The sequence below is a fragment of the Poecile atricapillus genome, chromosome W, assembly GCF_030490865.1.
Source record: "Poecile atricapillus isolate bPoeAtr1 chromosome W, bPoeAtr1.hap1, whole genome shotgun sequence".
In the NCBI taxonomy this organism is placed as follows: domain Eukaryota; kingdom Metazoa; phylum Chordata; class Aves; order Passeriformes; family Paridae; genus Poecile; species Poecile atricapillus.
The window spans coordinates 46,142,880-46,158,199 of NC_081288.1; the positions used below are offsets into that span (position 1 = coordinate 46,142,880).

The following is a 15,320-nucleotide window of genomic DNA, read 5'->3' on the forward strand; positions in this document are numbered from 1 at the left end:
TAAATTTTAAAAAGGGAATAAATATAATTCAGTGAGGATGGACAGGTTCTTCCTACTTTATCAGAAATCTCATTTATTATAGATATATTTTTAAGAATATTAAGAGTTTGTTTAAAGAATATTAGTCAAGCTTGCTTATTTCTCTATTTTTTCGATTATAGAACAAGCCATAAGTATTTACAGACAGAGACACTGAAAACAACCAGCTCCTGGCAGACAAGATATGACTGAACATACTGCATGAAGAGTGGCAATATTAATCTTCACTGTTTAATACAGCAACCCAAAAAGGCCATCTGTTTGTCATTTGCAAATGTTTCATAAAACCTACTGAAGCATGTGGATGGCTTGTCGGGACTCTGATAAGAGACAGGAAAAAAGAGCCACATGTATTAATTATATTCATTTCTAATTGCTTATCCTTTAGGAAATAAACAATACTGTTTCTGCTGAACATGAAACAAAAATGTTTAAAAATGCAGATGGGTGTATGGGCACAATCAGCTGCTCACAGAACACTTTGTAGAAATCCAAGCGTCATATGTGAATCCCTTACCCAATTATTTGTTCTCCCTGTTCATGGTTTATATTAATTAAACAAAAAAACTCAAAACATAAAAAAACCTCACCATCAAGAAAACAAACAAACCATCAAACAAAAAACAGGGGAAAAAAAACCAACAGAAAAAAATGTTATTTAGTATGAATTCCATGAACACTTCACTACATTATTGGTAGAAGACAAAACAGGCAGAAAGCTTTATAAAATATAGTGTTTTACGAAGCAAGACCAGCCTGATTCTTCTAGCCTGACTCATCCTTTGGACTTGATGAGGAGCAGCAGATCAAAACACACAATAGGGGTTCACTGCGATAACTAATGAAAAAAGGAAGTACTCAGAATGATAAACCAAATCAAGCCAATGGGAGGGCCAGTGTTCATGATTCACATTAGCTCTTTGCTCCCCACAGTTGTTTGCTGAACAAATTTCAGGTCTGCATTAATAGAAGGAGAAACTATATAAAGACACTTGCGCTCCTAATCCAAAACGTATTATTTTTCTCTTGAACTTGAGTTTTTGTCATTTCTATTATGCTTATTCTATTATACTTATTCTATTTTACTGGCAACTAGCTCCCTTTCAGTGAACAAGGTTGGGTAATTAGCAGTACTGTCAAATTTATGTCTACCAGGGGCTTTAATTACCACTAAGGAGGCCTAGTTTCTTTGGTGGGCAACCAGATTTGTGACATACTGTTGTGATCCAAGTTTTCTTATACTTCATTTTCAGGTTCTTATTATAGAAAGAAAAGTGCTCCTAAACTTGATATCTCAGCTGATTTCTACTGCATTGATTTCTATTTCTTTTTAAAAGTATCACAGTACCTCTTGAGTTGAATAAATGTGGTCAAAATATTGCCTAACCTGTCATTTTACCTGATTTCTGAAAGGATGAGTCTACCTACATTAGATAGCTTCCTCCAGGGCCAGACAGATCTTTAGCCAACTAGTTGTGACAAAACATCTAGAAGTCATACCAGAGACTAGGATGATTACAGCTTCCCCTTCCTCTCCCACATTATTCAGCACCACTTGTGCCTGACAACCCCATTCACAGCATGTCTGGCTCAAACCCCAAAGCAAACATATTTTCTCCATTAATTGATGACTGTCCCCAATATGTTTTCCACAGTTTTGATCTCGTCTCTCATTAGCAGAAGGGAGTTTGATTAGCTTTTGATCCAGAGAAGCATAGTTTAGTCTGTTACATTTTCAAACAGGATCCATTATTAAAAGCAGTCTTGCAGAATATTATCTGTGTGGAAGGTTATATTTCACAGTGCTGGCAAAAGGCTTAGACACTGCCTGGCAATTACATTTCTGCAGCACTCTTGGATAGACATAAACTATTTTAAAGGCGATTAAGAGTATGTATATATGATTACATTAAGTTGCTTCACCTGCTCCTGCTGATCACATGACCAGTGATCCTTAAATGAATGTGTGCATATCCTTAGTTGATCCAATGGCAAGGTAAAGTACGTGATTTTATAAGTTCCACTATGTCAGATACTTTTGAAAATTGGTATGAAGTACCCACAACTACATTCAATCTGTCCCAAGTAAAAATATCCAAAATCTCCACAGTAACCCACTGGCTTCTAAGTTACTACCCACTCCACATTGGTTAATTCCTTTCCAGTTTTATTTAAAGATTTCCATCTCCTAAACCCATCACAGACAATACATACAATTCTTTTGGATAATTCCCAGAAACAGATTAAAAGCATGGCCCAATCTAGGATTAAACCAGGCTATTGAAATACAGTTTAAAGTGATTTCAGACTGTAAACATTCATGATGGGCTATATTATAATTCAGGAAAACAAGAAGGCAAAAGATCCCATAACCACACAGAATTTGATGGCTACTGACGTCCTGCTGACAGAGGGTTGCCTCTCTGACAATTTTAAAGCTTTCTAATTTATAAAGGTTTCTGTAAAATCATCTTTGAGATGAAATTATAATCTATTTTTCCAACTGATTCATTCCCCTTGGCATTTCACTAAACAAATAGAAATGTGTTTTCCTCTGCACGGCATAATATGATAAACTGCAGTAAGTTCCAAGGAAAAATAATGTCCTCTTGATCAAAACCAATGATTGCAGCATCTTTATTAGAAGCTGAGACAGTATGCATCCAATACAGGTAGTCTAAAGCATTGCAAGATGAGCAGTGCTGAAATGTATGCTATTTTTACTTCCAGCTCAATGAAGTCTTCCACTGCTATTAATAGAATTGAGAAAAAGATCTATTTTATTGCCCCTGTACTAGACAAGGAAGCCTGAATATTCATTACATACATAGAAATTTTTGTAACACATGACAGACATTGCTTAACATCTATCCAAATTCTAAAACAAAGTCTACAGTAGTATGTTTTCAGAGTCTACATCAATGTGGATGTAGAAGAAAAAGGTATCAGGTGATAAGCCTTGACTAAATTTTTCCAAGAAAAATTAGAAAGCTAGGAAAGCTGTTTTTCTTGGTATTTTAGCTAAGCTGTTAAGCTATTCAATCTGAATAACTTTTCCAGATCTTTTAACTTGCATGTTTTTTTCATCTTTGATAACATTTTCTGTTGTAAATGAGATGGAATTCTGTCCATATTTGCCTCCTGTTTTCCTAAAACTTGAGGCACTGAAGTCTTTTAAGAGACCTATTGTCTTTCATTGGCTTTGTTTTCTTCTAAAAAGGAACAAATTGTTTCTGTTGATACAAAGACACTGTCAACAAGAGCATTATTTTGCCTATGATCAATATCATATTAAAATATTTTGTTGACAAGAAATTTAACTGATTTTCCCACCCCAGTTTAGCATTTGAAAGATGGGTGAAGCAAACTTCAGCTTGCAGATGGGAAAATCTTCATTTTTAGCTCATACTTTTCCCTAGGGGAAATAGCTGGAATAACTTCCATTTTCTGCTCATCTCCATATTCTCCCTCAAAAATGGCTTTACAACCCTAGTTGCCTGCCTTTTCATATTGCATTCCCATGTCTTCCCTTATTCCCCATTCCCATGCTCACTCTTCATTCCCAGGCTCATAGCTCTGACTCCAGCCCAAAACGTTTCACTCCAGGTCAGGGTGGATCTGCTGGTCGTGCTTCTTTTGATGCAGCCCAGCAAACATCTGGCTTTCTGGGCACATTATCGGGTCACATGCTTCTTGTCCACAGACACAAGTCCTTCTCTCCACGGCTGCTTTCAATCCATTCTCCTCAGAGCCTGTTTCTGGGGCTGCCCCAGCTGAGGCACCGCATCCTCCCTCCAGTGTGTGCAAAGGGCAGAGAGACTGAGGCAGGAGAAACCGTGCCCTAATCACTGTATAATGGAGAACTTCCAACATATGGTAAAAGGAACCCCTATAGGTTGCTTTGCAGAAGCTTCCTTCTCTGGAAGGAAACAAATGTAAACATTTTTTCAGAAAGAGTTAATGGAAATTTTTAATACTTTAATTATCTTTGTATAGAGCTATGGCAATTCATGCTACAATCAGCATATAGCTTTGGGCAAGAACCAGCTGCTAATTTCTCTGGTAGGTAACCAGTTAGTGCCCAGTTCCAAATAGCACCTCTATTACAAATTCAGTGGAATTGCAAATGTAGCACTAATAATTATCAATGACAAACATGTTGAGCCGTAGAGTCCTACTTTATGTTCAGTCAAGCATCTCTGATGCAACAACAAATTCATTCTCCCCAGTGTTTCATGAACTGTATACTGAATAATAAATTACACAAAAGAATGCCAAGGGCTCTACTCAGGAAATTATTTACAGAGACGCTGCAGATCCTGTGGTGTCAAAAAGTCAAGCTGTGTACATATGCAGTTGGATTTTCTTGCTCTACCTTTGAAGTATTCCTTTGTGCAATCCTGTTTTCAAGAGCCCTGATGATTATATCCTTGCCTTGTACCTTTTACATATAGTTGAACATGTACTCAGTCAAAAAGAAGTCTTTCAGGATGTGTTTCTCCTGATTCAGCCAACAACACATCTGTCTCTGGGTTTTAGAGCTGTAGATATTTTGGACTGGATTCACTTTACCAAATACTCACATGTTCAAAGAGACATGTGGCCAGATAACGCTGCAGACCGGTTCCTGTCTCCTAACATGTTTTAGCTTTACTTCTGGGTTGAAATTGTCTGCATAAGCTAGAAGAGATAGGTCTGAGAAGAAGTAACAAATATTCTCCATCATGTAAGGATGAGTTTAACTCCTTTCTCCATCAGCAGGTGATGATAAGGCACAGGTCCACATTCTGGAGCATGTATCCCTTGCTTTAGGTTCCACTTTAAGGCTCAGAGAATGATTTTTTCGGAAATTTAAGCCAATCTCACAGACTAATTTTACTCTGTACCTCTGTATCTTATTTTCTAGGGGCTCTGGTCCTTGTCTAACTTCCCAGTAATTCAGTTTAGCTCACTTACACAGTGGCCTTCGGAAGCAGCACTCTTCTGGGTTTGTCTGTTGATGGTTTGAGACAGTAATCCAGCTTCCAAAGGATGAGCACTAGATCCATGTGTGGGGAAGCAGCAGAGATGTACAGGAGGAAAGGTGAGGAAGAAGGGACATGACCATCTCTGTAAAAGCAGCTAACGGGGAAGTTGGTGATATATTCCTTACCTTGTTTCTTATTTTCCTGTTGGAACTTTCACCTCTTTTGGAAATAAGAGAGAAGCTATAATAAATCCTCCTTCCCCAGAATATTTTAGTTTAGTGTAAAACCAACACAGGAAGAAATGTTTTGTTCTTTATTTAATCTTGGTGGGGTTCTTTGTTTGGGTTTTTGCAATGGGTGGGGATTTGTGTTTGGGCTTGGTTGTTTTTTTTTCAGAAGAGATAGTTCACCTTGCAATCTGCCTGTAATACATTATTTTGTGCATGCCTAAGACACAACTGATCCTCTACAGACCAAAAATACTGCTTAATAATAATCCACTTTTGAAATCAATGATGAGGAAATACTGTTGACTTAGGTGAATTAATTGAATCATGCTTCTTCCCTTTCAGAAGAACATTCATGGCTTTCCTCTCAGTTGTTACTGTGAAATATAGTACTAATGGACATTTAATAATAGTCAAAAATCCCTGTGTTAATAATAAGTATATTGGAAAGATTATTAATTGTTACTTGGAACATACTTGCTAGCAATTCTCTATCAATGTAATATATTATTTACAGTAGCAGTTTTCAAAGATGTAGGTCAAGAAAGTCCATGCCATTATTCCAGATACAAAATACTAAATTAAATGCCTAAAAACAGAACAGGAAAACAGTGCTATGCCCCTAAATACTACCCATCAGTCATACTAACCATAACAAATTATAGCCATTGAAGTAATACAAGTTTGTAGAAATTTTAAAGAAAGACAGAATATATTGGCTAATTGTCCAGAACAGAAAGTGATTAAAATTTGAAACATTTTTTTTCAGGACATTGTCTTTTTGCCCATTAATCAGATTATTTGGTTGACAAATGGAAAGTCAGAAAAGCAATAAATCTTGTCTTCTTCTTTCAGCTCAGAAATACAAATGAGATGAAGATTTATTAAGTCTAAATCTTTGAAAGACTTGGTCTTCTCCTGGCTCAGTTTAGCTTTTAAGTACCGTCAGAATTTCTTCCATACAACAGAGTAATAAAAGCACCTGATATTTTTATTGCTTTTATTAAAGAAGTGAAAGAAGGTTTCTAATTCAATAGAAAATAATCTATTTTTTGTCTAAGTGAGTCCTAATTTCCAATCAAATGATGCTTGCCACAACTTCCAACACACATTGGATTACTAGGTAATGAAGAAATATATTGTTTACATTTTTCCATATTGAAAACACTTAATAAATAATTACAAATAATTGTAACACTGTAGGAGTTTTTCAGCTAAAAGAGATTTTATCTTTTGTAATTCAAGATGAATCTTCAAGTGTAAAGTTTAAATTTACTTGAAAGTCACAATTCAAATGAGTAATATTGGGAATGCCATTATACAGAACCTAACTGAAATGTAAATATGGAAAAAATGTTTTTAAAAATATACAATTTAAAGTTTTTTTATAATTTATATAAATTATGATTTATCATCAGTGAATTCTATCACTTAGATTAAATTTTATTAACAGGCAGAGGGCAGACAAAGGCTGAAGAGTGTATTGTGATAACTGAGCACCTATCACTATACCTGAAAATGAAAGCAAACTTTTCTTTGAGAACGCAAATATTGAACCGTGTTTTGTAAATATTAGACAAGATCTATACATTATCTTTGAATAATAAAATGAAATTTCCAATCACGTAAAATAGTTAAGAAACTGTGGTTTCACTTTCAGTTGCAGTGTTATGACTAAAACACTGTAAAAAGACAAATCCATTATTCGTTTAGTTACAGATTAGTTAAAATGTGCCCTAAAATCTTTGTGATTTCAATGTCAGTAGGTTACCAAAAGCCACAGTTTTTTGGAGATTAAATTAGTGACTTCAACCATAGCCTTTTTCTAATTACACAAATAATGTAAGCAGTAAAGCCCTGGATTACACTTCTTCCTAAAAGTAAGCAATTTGCTGTTCTAATTCTGGCCTGTGCTAAGCTTGAATCAAATTATATGCATGTTAGACATGTCCAGGATAAAAACACAATTTCACAATCAAATTTCTTGCAATTGCATGTTCTGCTCTTTTTCAGACTTTGTCTCAGGAATGTTTATTACTCTTAAGCAAAGATAGATCAATTTTGAATTAATCACCAAACAGAAATAACTTTTTTGTTTATTACCTGCGGAAGTACTTTTTGTTCCTACTCAAACATACTTAGTCTTGAAGCTCAATTTCCTAAGCAGAGATGGCTTACTGAGTGATGTTGTTGGCATGATGTAGCAGAAAAGCATTATAATGGACTTTGGAAAGGATTTTTGTCAAGGTCATGCTAAATTCTTTGCACCTTGGCAGGTCTTCATGTACCATGCCTATCTGTAAAATGCATATGTCAAAGGCATAACTGAAGCCAAAGACTCAAAAAGAAGCCATACCAAAACAAAGTGAAAAAAGCAGTGGTTGCTGTAGGTAGGATGAGTAAATATTGAAACAAACTGTCATGGAAAATGGTGGGGACCCCATTTTTAACTATTGATAAATTGTGTCTGAATACATTGCTGGAGAACACACATCAAAAACAATTCTAACTGGCTGGGTACCCATGTGGATTTCTCTACCTGCTTGCATAGACAACAGAAAAAGGAATTGCAGCTCCTTCTTTCCTTAAAGTGTATGGAGTAATGAAATAGTTAAGAATTGAGAGTCATAGAAATAATCCTGCTCCTGGTACTGCCCCTCTTAAGTTAAATGATTTTCATTTACGTCACCATATTTCATCAGGCATTATGTGCCTGTCTGTGTTCTTGGAAATTTAGTCCTGATTGATGATAATTTTGCTGTGAACAAATATTAGTCTTAAATTCGGGAAATCAACATTTGGTTAGTAGATATTCCAAAGGAAATCAAGTCTTTCACAAATGGGGTTTACCTTGAATTAAAAAGGAGGCCTGTTGTTTTCATTTCAGTGAAAAGCTCATTTAATTTAGTTAAATACTCATTTCACTCCAGAACAGAGACACCACAGCAAAACCTACTCAGGAAGGAGATGGTATTAGGGTTTTTTCCATAATCAGGCTTCATTTTCTGAAGTCTTCACCTCTTAATAGATGTAAAATTAATTAGATCACTTTATTAACCTTCACAGAAAGAGCTGGCTACTCTTTCCATGAAGAAACCATATGTTCATGGTTCTAAAACCCCTTTAGAAGTTATAGGTCCCACATCAAAATAGAAGCAACTATTAGACAAATCTCTGTGGAAAATGGCATGGGAAAAGGCAATAAACACATACATACAGTTTTTCCATTTACCTGATGCTATTTAGAATGTCTGGTGTTATCCATCTCTGTTCCTGAAACATTTAATCTGTGAAATTAAAACAGTCATAGGACCCACCTTCATAAATATTTTGCATAAACATTAATAAATGACCTGAGCAACATCCTATGATAACTGCTGTTCAACTAACAGTCTAAAGGAACAAATGCAGAGCAATATAAATCCCACCATGTTTAAGAAAAATTGAAAGATCAATTCTTTTCACATCCTTTCATCTAAAAATGGTGGAAGAGATCCAAAACTACACTGAATGGTCCCAAGATGTCTGGCACAAATCACTATACAGAGCACTCTGTCCTCTAAATGCCCACGAGCAAGTTTGTCACAAAAACAATTCCTTTGCAGCACTTTATTTATGACTGGACTGTGAAGAGTTGAGACCATTTCTCCAGTCAAGGGTGTTCAAGTTTTTCACTTCATCTTTTGACACCCTTTCTCCCTTCCCCAGGAGCAGTCATCCGTGAGAGTGTCTTTACCTTGAAAAAATATCTGTTGCCCATGGGGAGGGTGGGTCCTTCTGCCTGAGTTGAACCTTGCAGGGCTCCAAAGGGTCTTTCCTAGCTTTGCATAGGTCCTCTGAAGGTTGGCTGGAGAACTATCCCACCTATAAGAAAAGGACTTAAAAAATGAAAACATACAACCTACAGCAATTATTTCACCACCAGAAATTATCTATCAGTCACTCAGTCATACATGGGTTTTTACTACTGGTAAAAAGGGGGTTTTATGTTTTAAGTACTCCTGCAGCATATAAATATTATTGTGATTCAAGTGTATTAGAGAAACAATTAGAGCACACAGCATACTTATCAGCTTGGAATGAATGTACTGGTCCCAGATAAAATACAAACTCATTAAAAGCATAACTGTGCGTCCACAGAAGTCCAACAAAGTTTCAAATCAGATTTCAGAGTTCAGAAGAACATGAGGCTGTATTTAACCATAATGGATAGCTTACTATAAAGCATCACCATGCCTTAAACTTGATATATCACTTTTAAGTTAAAAAGTATCAAGTTCTTTCAACAAAGGAATTCTTGAAGCTTTTAATCTTACGGATTTTGCAGTGCTGCATTTCCCCTTGCTGTGGTAGCTCCAGCAACCACAACTTCTCGCTATCCACACCCTGCAATCCCACCCTGGTTCCCAGCTGTGCTGTGCTGAGTTGCTGAGCAGCATTCACCAGGTGTCTGGCCAGCAACAGGCCAAACAGAGCAGGCAATTTGCAGGTTTTCTCCCAGGGATGGTTTCCTTACTTACCAGCAATAGGAACTATATTTAAGTAACCTAATAACAAAAGGTCTGCTTATCTGAGAAAACGTTATTAACATTGAAGAGCAGAGTAAACCTTTGTTCTCATGGAACAGAGATACCCAGGCAGAATGATTGAATAGCCTTTATTGCCTTGGAAAACCTGCAGAAAGATTCTGTGTTAATGAAACCCACATAAGGAATTCACCACCTTATGTGAATTACCTATATAATAGGTAATACCTATGTATTCACCACCTTACACTTTCAAAGAGAAGCCTAGCAGCAGGGGTTTTTTCCTGAGCTCTTTTTGTCCATTTGTAGATGAATGGGAAAATAAGAAAAATCACAAATAAAAAACAAGGCTGCTATTCCATACAACAGCTAACTGTGCTGCCAATCCCACATGCCAGATGCTAAGCTGCCATGACCAAATCTGGTGCCGACATAAATACTGTCCATACTTGTAAATTAAAATTATTTTTGGATGCAAGACACATGCACTTTTTCTTTTAATCTAGAAAGATTAGGCATACAAGTTTAAATACATACATTACTGTTAATCAAAATATTGTTCTAGATTTTCAAACATTCTTAATTATTTTGTGTAACAGGGATAAGGACAAAATTTGCTTTTTCTCTATTTTTTTTCTTTCCTTTTTGCAATGCTCTTAAAAAATCTTACCGAACTTTCTGTACTATGTGATGTGCTTGGGTGGATGTCAGGATAAATTGTAAAGTTTATTTCCCTGAGAACCTTGAGTTCTGCCAAGTTAAATCTTCAGGCTGAGTGGGGTGTCCATCAGGAGCAGGTGGTGGCTCATATAGAGACAGGCTTAGCTGAATAAAAGCTTAGTTTCCAGTAAGATTCCCATTAGATTAGAAACAGGTAAACCGGAGGAAAGGACAGAAGACAGAGGAAAAAGTAAATTTCTGGATGCAGCAAAAGTGAGGGAAATACAGCAGAGATCTCTGTAACTCCAGACAGATGCTGCAGGCTACCTGTACACCTCATTTTATACAAGTCTCATAGAAAATCACTGTCAAAAAGCTGCCATCCACTGCCAATATTTACACTGAAATCAACAATTTTACCCAATGTTACTAGGCAGCGTTGAGTGATTCAGAGGTTTTCCTCTCAGGAGACAGCTTGTCAGTTATGTCTGCCTGAGAAAGAGGCTCAGAGTTTCCTCACCATGGACAAGCTGAAGTGGACACGGGAAAGGGTTGCTCAGAGAGGCTGGAACTAGGTAAGACCCTGAAAAACCTGATCTGACTTCACAGTTGAATCCACTTTTAGCAGGGAGGTTGGACCAAATGGTCTCCAACAGTCCCTTCCCATAGAAGAGTTTCTAAAACTCTTCTATGATTACCTGATTTTTTGATAAAACTTGGGGTTTAGTAGAGTTTCTGACTGATACTAGTTGACCACACAGTGTCAACCAGAAATAAGCTTGCCTGTGTTTACCTTCGTTCATAACTTTTCTCTATGCAGTGAACTCATTGACTACTATTTTTTCCATTACCATTTTTCTCTCATACCCACCTCTTCCCTACTGTCACAGAAGGATCTCCCTTCCCCCAGATATTCTGTTCTTGAGAGTAAGCCTTAGGAAAACAAAACAAAACGAAACAAAACAAACAAAAAAAAAAAAGAGCTAGACTCCCAGTTTAGATGTCAGGTTCAAGACCAAAGGACAGTTTTTTCCCCTTGTTCCATCCTAGACTATGTAATTTCCAGTGCCATATACTTAAAGGTATATAGTGTATTAATGTGCAAAACATAAATATTCAAAGATTTACAAACTGACTACTTCCTCACAAATTCCTGCAAAATGAGGTGCTAGGGGAAAATCCTTCATGAATGTTAACACAGGCAGTACTGGTTGTTAATTTTTCCTTTTATCCCTAGACATACATCAGAACATTTCAGAAATATCTGAATGCCTGACACCTGCTAATCAAGCACCAACTGAGGCAGAGAGCTAGTGTGGGATATTCTTGCTCCAACTGTGAAATATTTACAAGGCTATAAGCAACCAAAACCTGAAACCTACAATGGGAATTGTAGTTATCAGGTTATCAGTTATCAGGTTATCAATTATCTCAACAAAATAAGGCTTTACCAGCCCTTCCAAAATTAATCCCTTGGTCATTACTTTAAAATTGACATTACAAACTAACAAACTAGAGCATAAACTTACATGACAATCTGCCCTCTAACTTCAAGTATCTATTAGCCATGTACTATCAGTCCAAATTAAACCTAAAATCAAGTCTGGCTGAAATAAAATTTTGTTATATCTTCATCTAAATAAAAGCTCTGAATAGAAATGGCATGTCTCAAAAGCAGTGGCTTGGCTCAAGTGATGTTAGCTGTTACATGAATTTTGCCAAATATACCAAACTTTTTTTTTTTTTGTCTAACATATGAACTTCTATTTACTTCAAAAACAACTGAACTATTTCTCCACAGTTATTGCAGGGCTCAGAAATATGTGAGAGAAGAAGATGACTGCTGGATCTCACCACCAGAGGTGAATAGGCAAGGTTGGAAAACAGGATGAGTACTGGCTACATGCTTCCAGTTTCCCAGCCAAAAGATCTGTAGTAATACAAAGATTAAATGATCCTGCAGCTACTAAGGGTACTAATTAAAAAAAGGAATAAAGAGCATAGATGACCTGATACCTCAGTAAAACTATTCATGCATACTGTTTGAGAACACGCTTTGATGTTTGGCTGGGTATAAGCCATGAGTAACATCACAAAACCCATAAACAACAAAAAATAAAAGAAACTGTGTGGGTACAAACTGTTCAAGTTGAAATAGGTAGCAATGGCCAAAGATGAAGAAAACAAAATTGCTCTAATATAAAAAACCCTGACTCTCAAAATTTAATTCTACGAGTTAAGAAAATTAACCTTTGCACTTCAACAGCCAAAAAAACAAACAAAAAAACCCAAAACAAACAAACAAAAAACAAACAAACAAAAAAAACAACAGAAAAGGAACTAGTATTTAAAACAGATTCAGATTCTTACTTGGATCTTAATCTTACCATTGTCTCCACTCACACTGACCTTTGCAAGATCCTACTGGACACTAGCATGAATACAGAAATGAGTTCTAGGAAATCCAGAGAGAATGGATTTATGTGAGGCCAAGAATAACCACAGAAGGTGCACAAATTATTCTTTCCTTGCAGCTTCTTCCAATGTGTATGATCATTATTATTGTATTGATGTCAAAAAACAGGGAGCTATATTTAAACTCCAAAAAAGGTACTTGGAGTTCAAAATGCTAATCATATTTACATAGAAAGGGAAGAAAACCTCATAATAACATACATATTAATTTTATTGACTTATTTGTGTTCATTAAAAGCAGATGTTCTCTGTAGCCAAAAAAAACCTTACCAGAAGAGAAAAGCAGACACAGTTGGTTAAAGCATGGCAGTTATTTTGCCCCACCATGTGTTGTTTTTCAAGCTTCTAGCAGTCAGATGGCTGATGGAAAATAAGCAATCATTTGTGAGGGCACAGGGAGTTATCAAATAATAAAGGCTTTGTCTGATAAAAACTGATTGGTTCTTGTGGCAAAAGAGCAAAATTCCTTCCAAAGGTTAGAATGGAATTTTTTTCCACTGCTTGGCATGTAGGCTTCCCATTTAAAATATTTTATTTACTAATGCAAACAAAACTTTGGGCTTTTTTATATATCCTTGAACACAGTAGTTCATATGATAATAAACTTACAGAAAATCAGCTGAAGGCAGATTTGACATTCTGACATCTGCTTTATAAATCTCTTCCTTCTGGTTACTTGCTGACAAAAATGATAGAGATGAGTATGCCCTGGGGAAAAAAAAAAAAAAATGTAATTTGGATGCCATGATCTTAGCCTCAGATTTTGTATTTTAAATTTCTGCTAGATCTGAAAAGTCTTATTAACAAAATATATAGCCCAAGAGAGGAAAAAGTAAGATCAGTTCAGGGAACTGATAAGGGGATGAATTTACCTGTATAAATAATAAATGGAGGGATGTCCTTTCTCTCCTACATATTTAAAGCTTTGTGAACTGAGCAGGTCAGAAGACTCTAAAGTGTCATTTACCAGAATTACCCAATTTTAACTTCTGCAGTACCTACCAACATGACTGTTCAGTCTCTTATCAATTAAGTCAGCTCTAAATGAGGCTATAAGTGGTTATTAAGTGAAGGTACCTGCTGAAATCCATTATACCATAGGTACATGAGCATTAACAAAGCTGACTGCAGTCCTCCACTCTTAAAGGCACTATTGGCAAAGCCAATGTACACTATTCCCACTTTTCCTTCTTCAGGGACTGGGCACGGTAATCCCATCTCGGCTGTTTTCTAACATGGTTTCTCAAGGAAATGAGGCTTGTGCAGACAGACTGTCTGTCGCTGTAGCTGTCTGTCTCCCCAGGGACTTCAAGTTTCAGCCAAACTTACAGAGGAACAGAAGTCTCAGACATAACGTTAGACCAACAAGCTTCATAAAAAAAATCACTGGGTAAAGGAGAAGTAACAAGCAAATGCTCTGATTGTGGGAAGAACCAAGCAAGTGAATGTGAGCTTTTACCTTTACTGGAGATTCCTTCTGGACAGGATACCCAGCAGATGCTCTATTCATATGGAAATCTTCAATAGCACTTTGTAATCAAGTGCAAATGCAAAGATTAAAAAAAAAAGTTTTCTTGTTTCAGGATTTGAAATAAATAATTGCTTTTTCAGAACACTGAAATGTAAACAGGGAGACAGAGAGGGTAAGTCTTTACCATATGCTCTCTCATGCTCCCAAACATTTCTGCTTTACTTAATGTTACTGGAGGTGGTGACTGAAGCAATGGATTGTGGAAGCTTCTTATTCCAGCATAATAGTTTTTTTCTACAAATAAGAAGATTCTTCTCTCCTTTGTTTGTTGGGTAATCATTTTTCAAAATACTCTTTTCCTCCACTTTAAAATCAGTCTCAAGTTCTAGACCTGTCAATTTTTTTCAGATACATTTGAAGTTCAAAGTATAAGCTGTCTTGAAATATTTTCTGATTATTCTGAATATATTACTTTTTATCAGTTCTCCATTTTTCAAAACCCAGATACTCAGATGCTATCAGCCACCACCCAGGTGTTTTGGAAATGAATCCCTATTAGAAAAAACTACAACCTCCACTGAGTACATGGACAAGAATACATAGTATGTTCCTGAATTTACTATTAATGTATTCATTTATATACAGGCATTAACTGCTATTTTGAAACTGGTATATGATCAAAGCCATAATTAGGTCTCATAGCTTTTGTCAGATCATATGCCTCAAAAGAGCCAAATTAAAAAAAAAACAAAAAAACATGTTTTTTTAAATTAGTTTCCCTTCTTACAAATATCAGGGTTTAAAGAGGACTCTCAGGCATCCCTTACTATGAACTCAGCCTAAAAGAGATACTGATTCTGACTTCTACCTCTGCACAAGACTGAAACAGCAGGACAGGGAATTCCGATTTCTGAAAACACAAGTTTGCTTCAGAGCAAACTGCTTTGAACAACAC

The 15,320-nt window shown here is 36.2% G+C and overlaps 1 long non-coding RNA gene across 1 annotated transcript; it reads right to left on the reverse strand.

Annotated features, from left to right (window-relative positions):
- Positions 1-8,975: 8,975 nt before the first annotated feature.
- On the reverse strand, positions 8,976-14,436 carry LOC131592491 (uncharacterized). The gene is made up of 3 exons (XR_009280629.1): positions 14,354-14,436; positions 13,504-13,602; positions 8,976-9,097 (listed from the first exon to the last, which is right to left on the reverse strand). It is a non-coding gene; the product is annotated as an uncharacterized LOC131592491 (long non-coding RNA).
- Between the last annotated feature and the right edge of the window lie 884 nt (positions 14,437-15,320).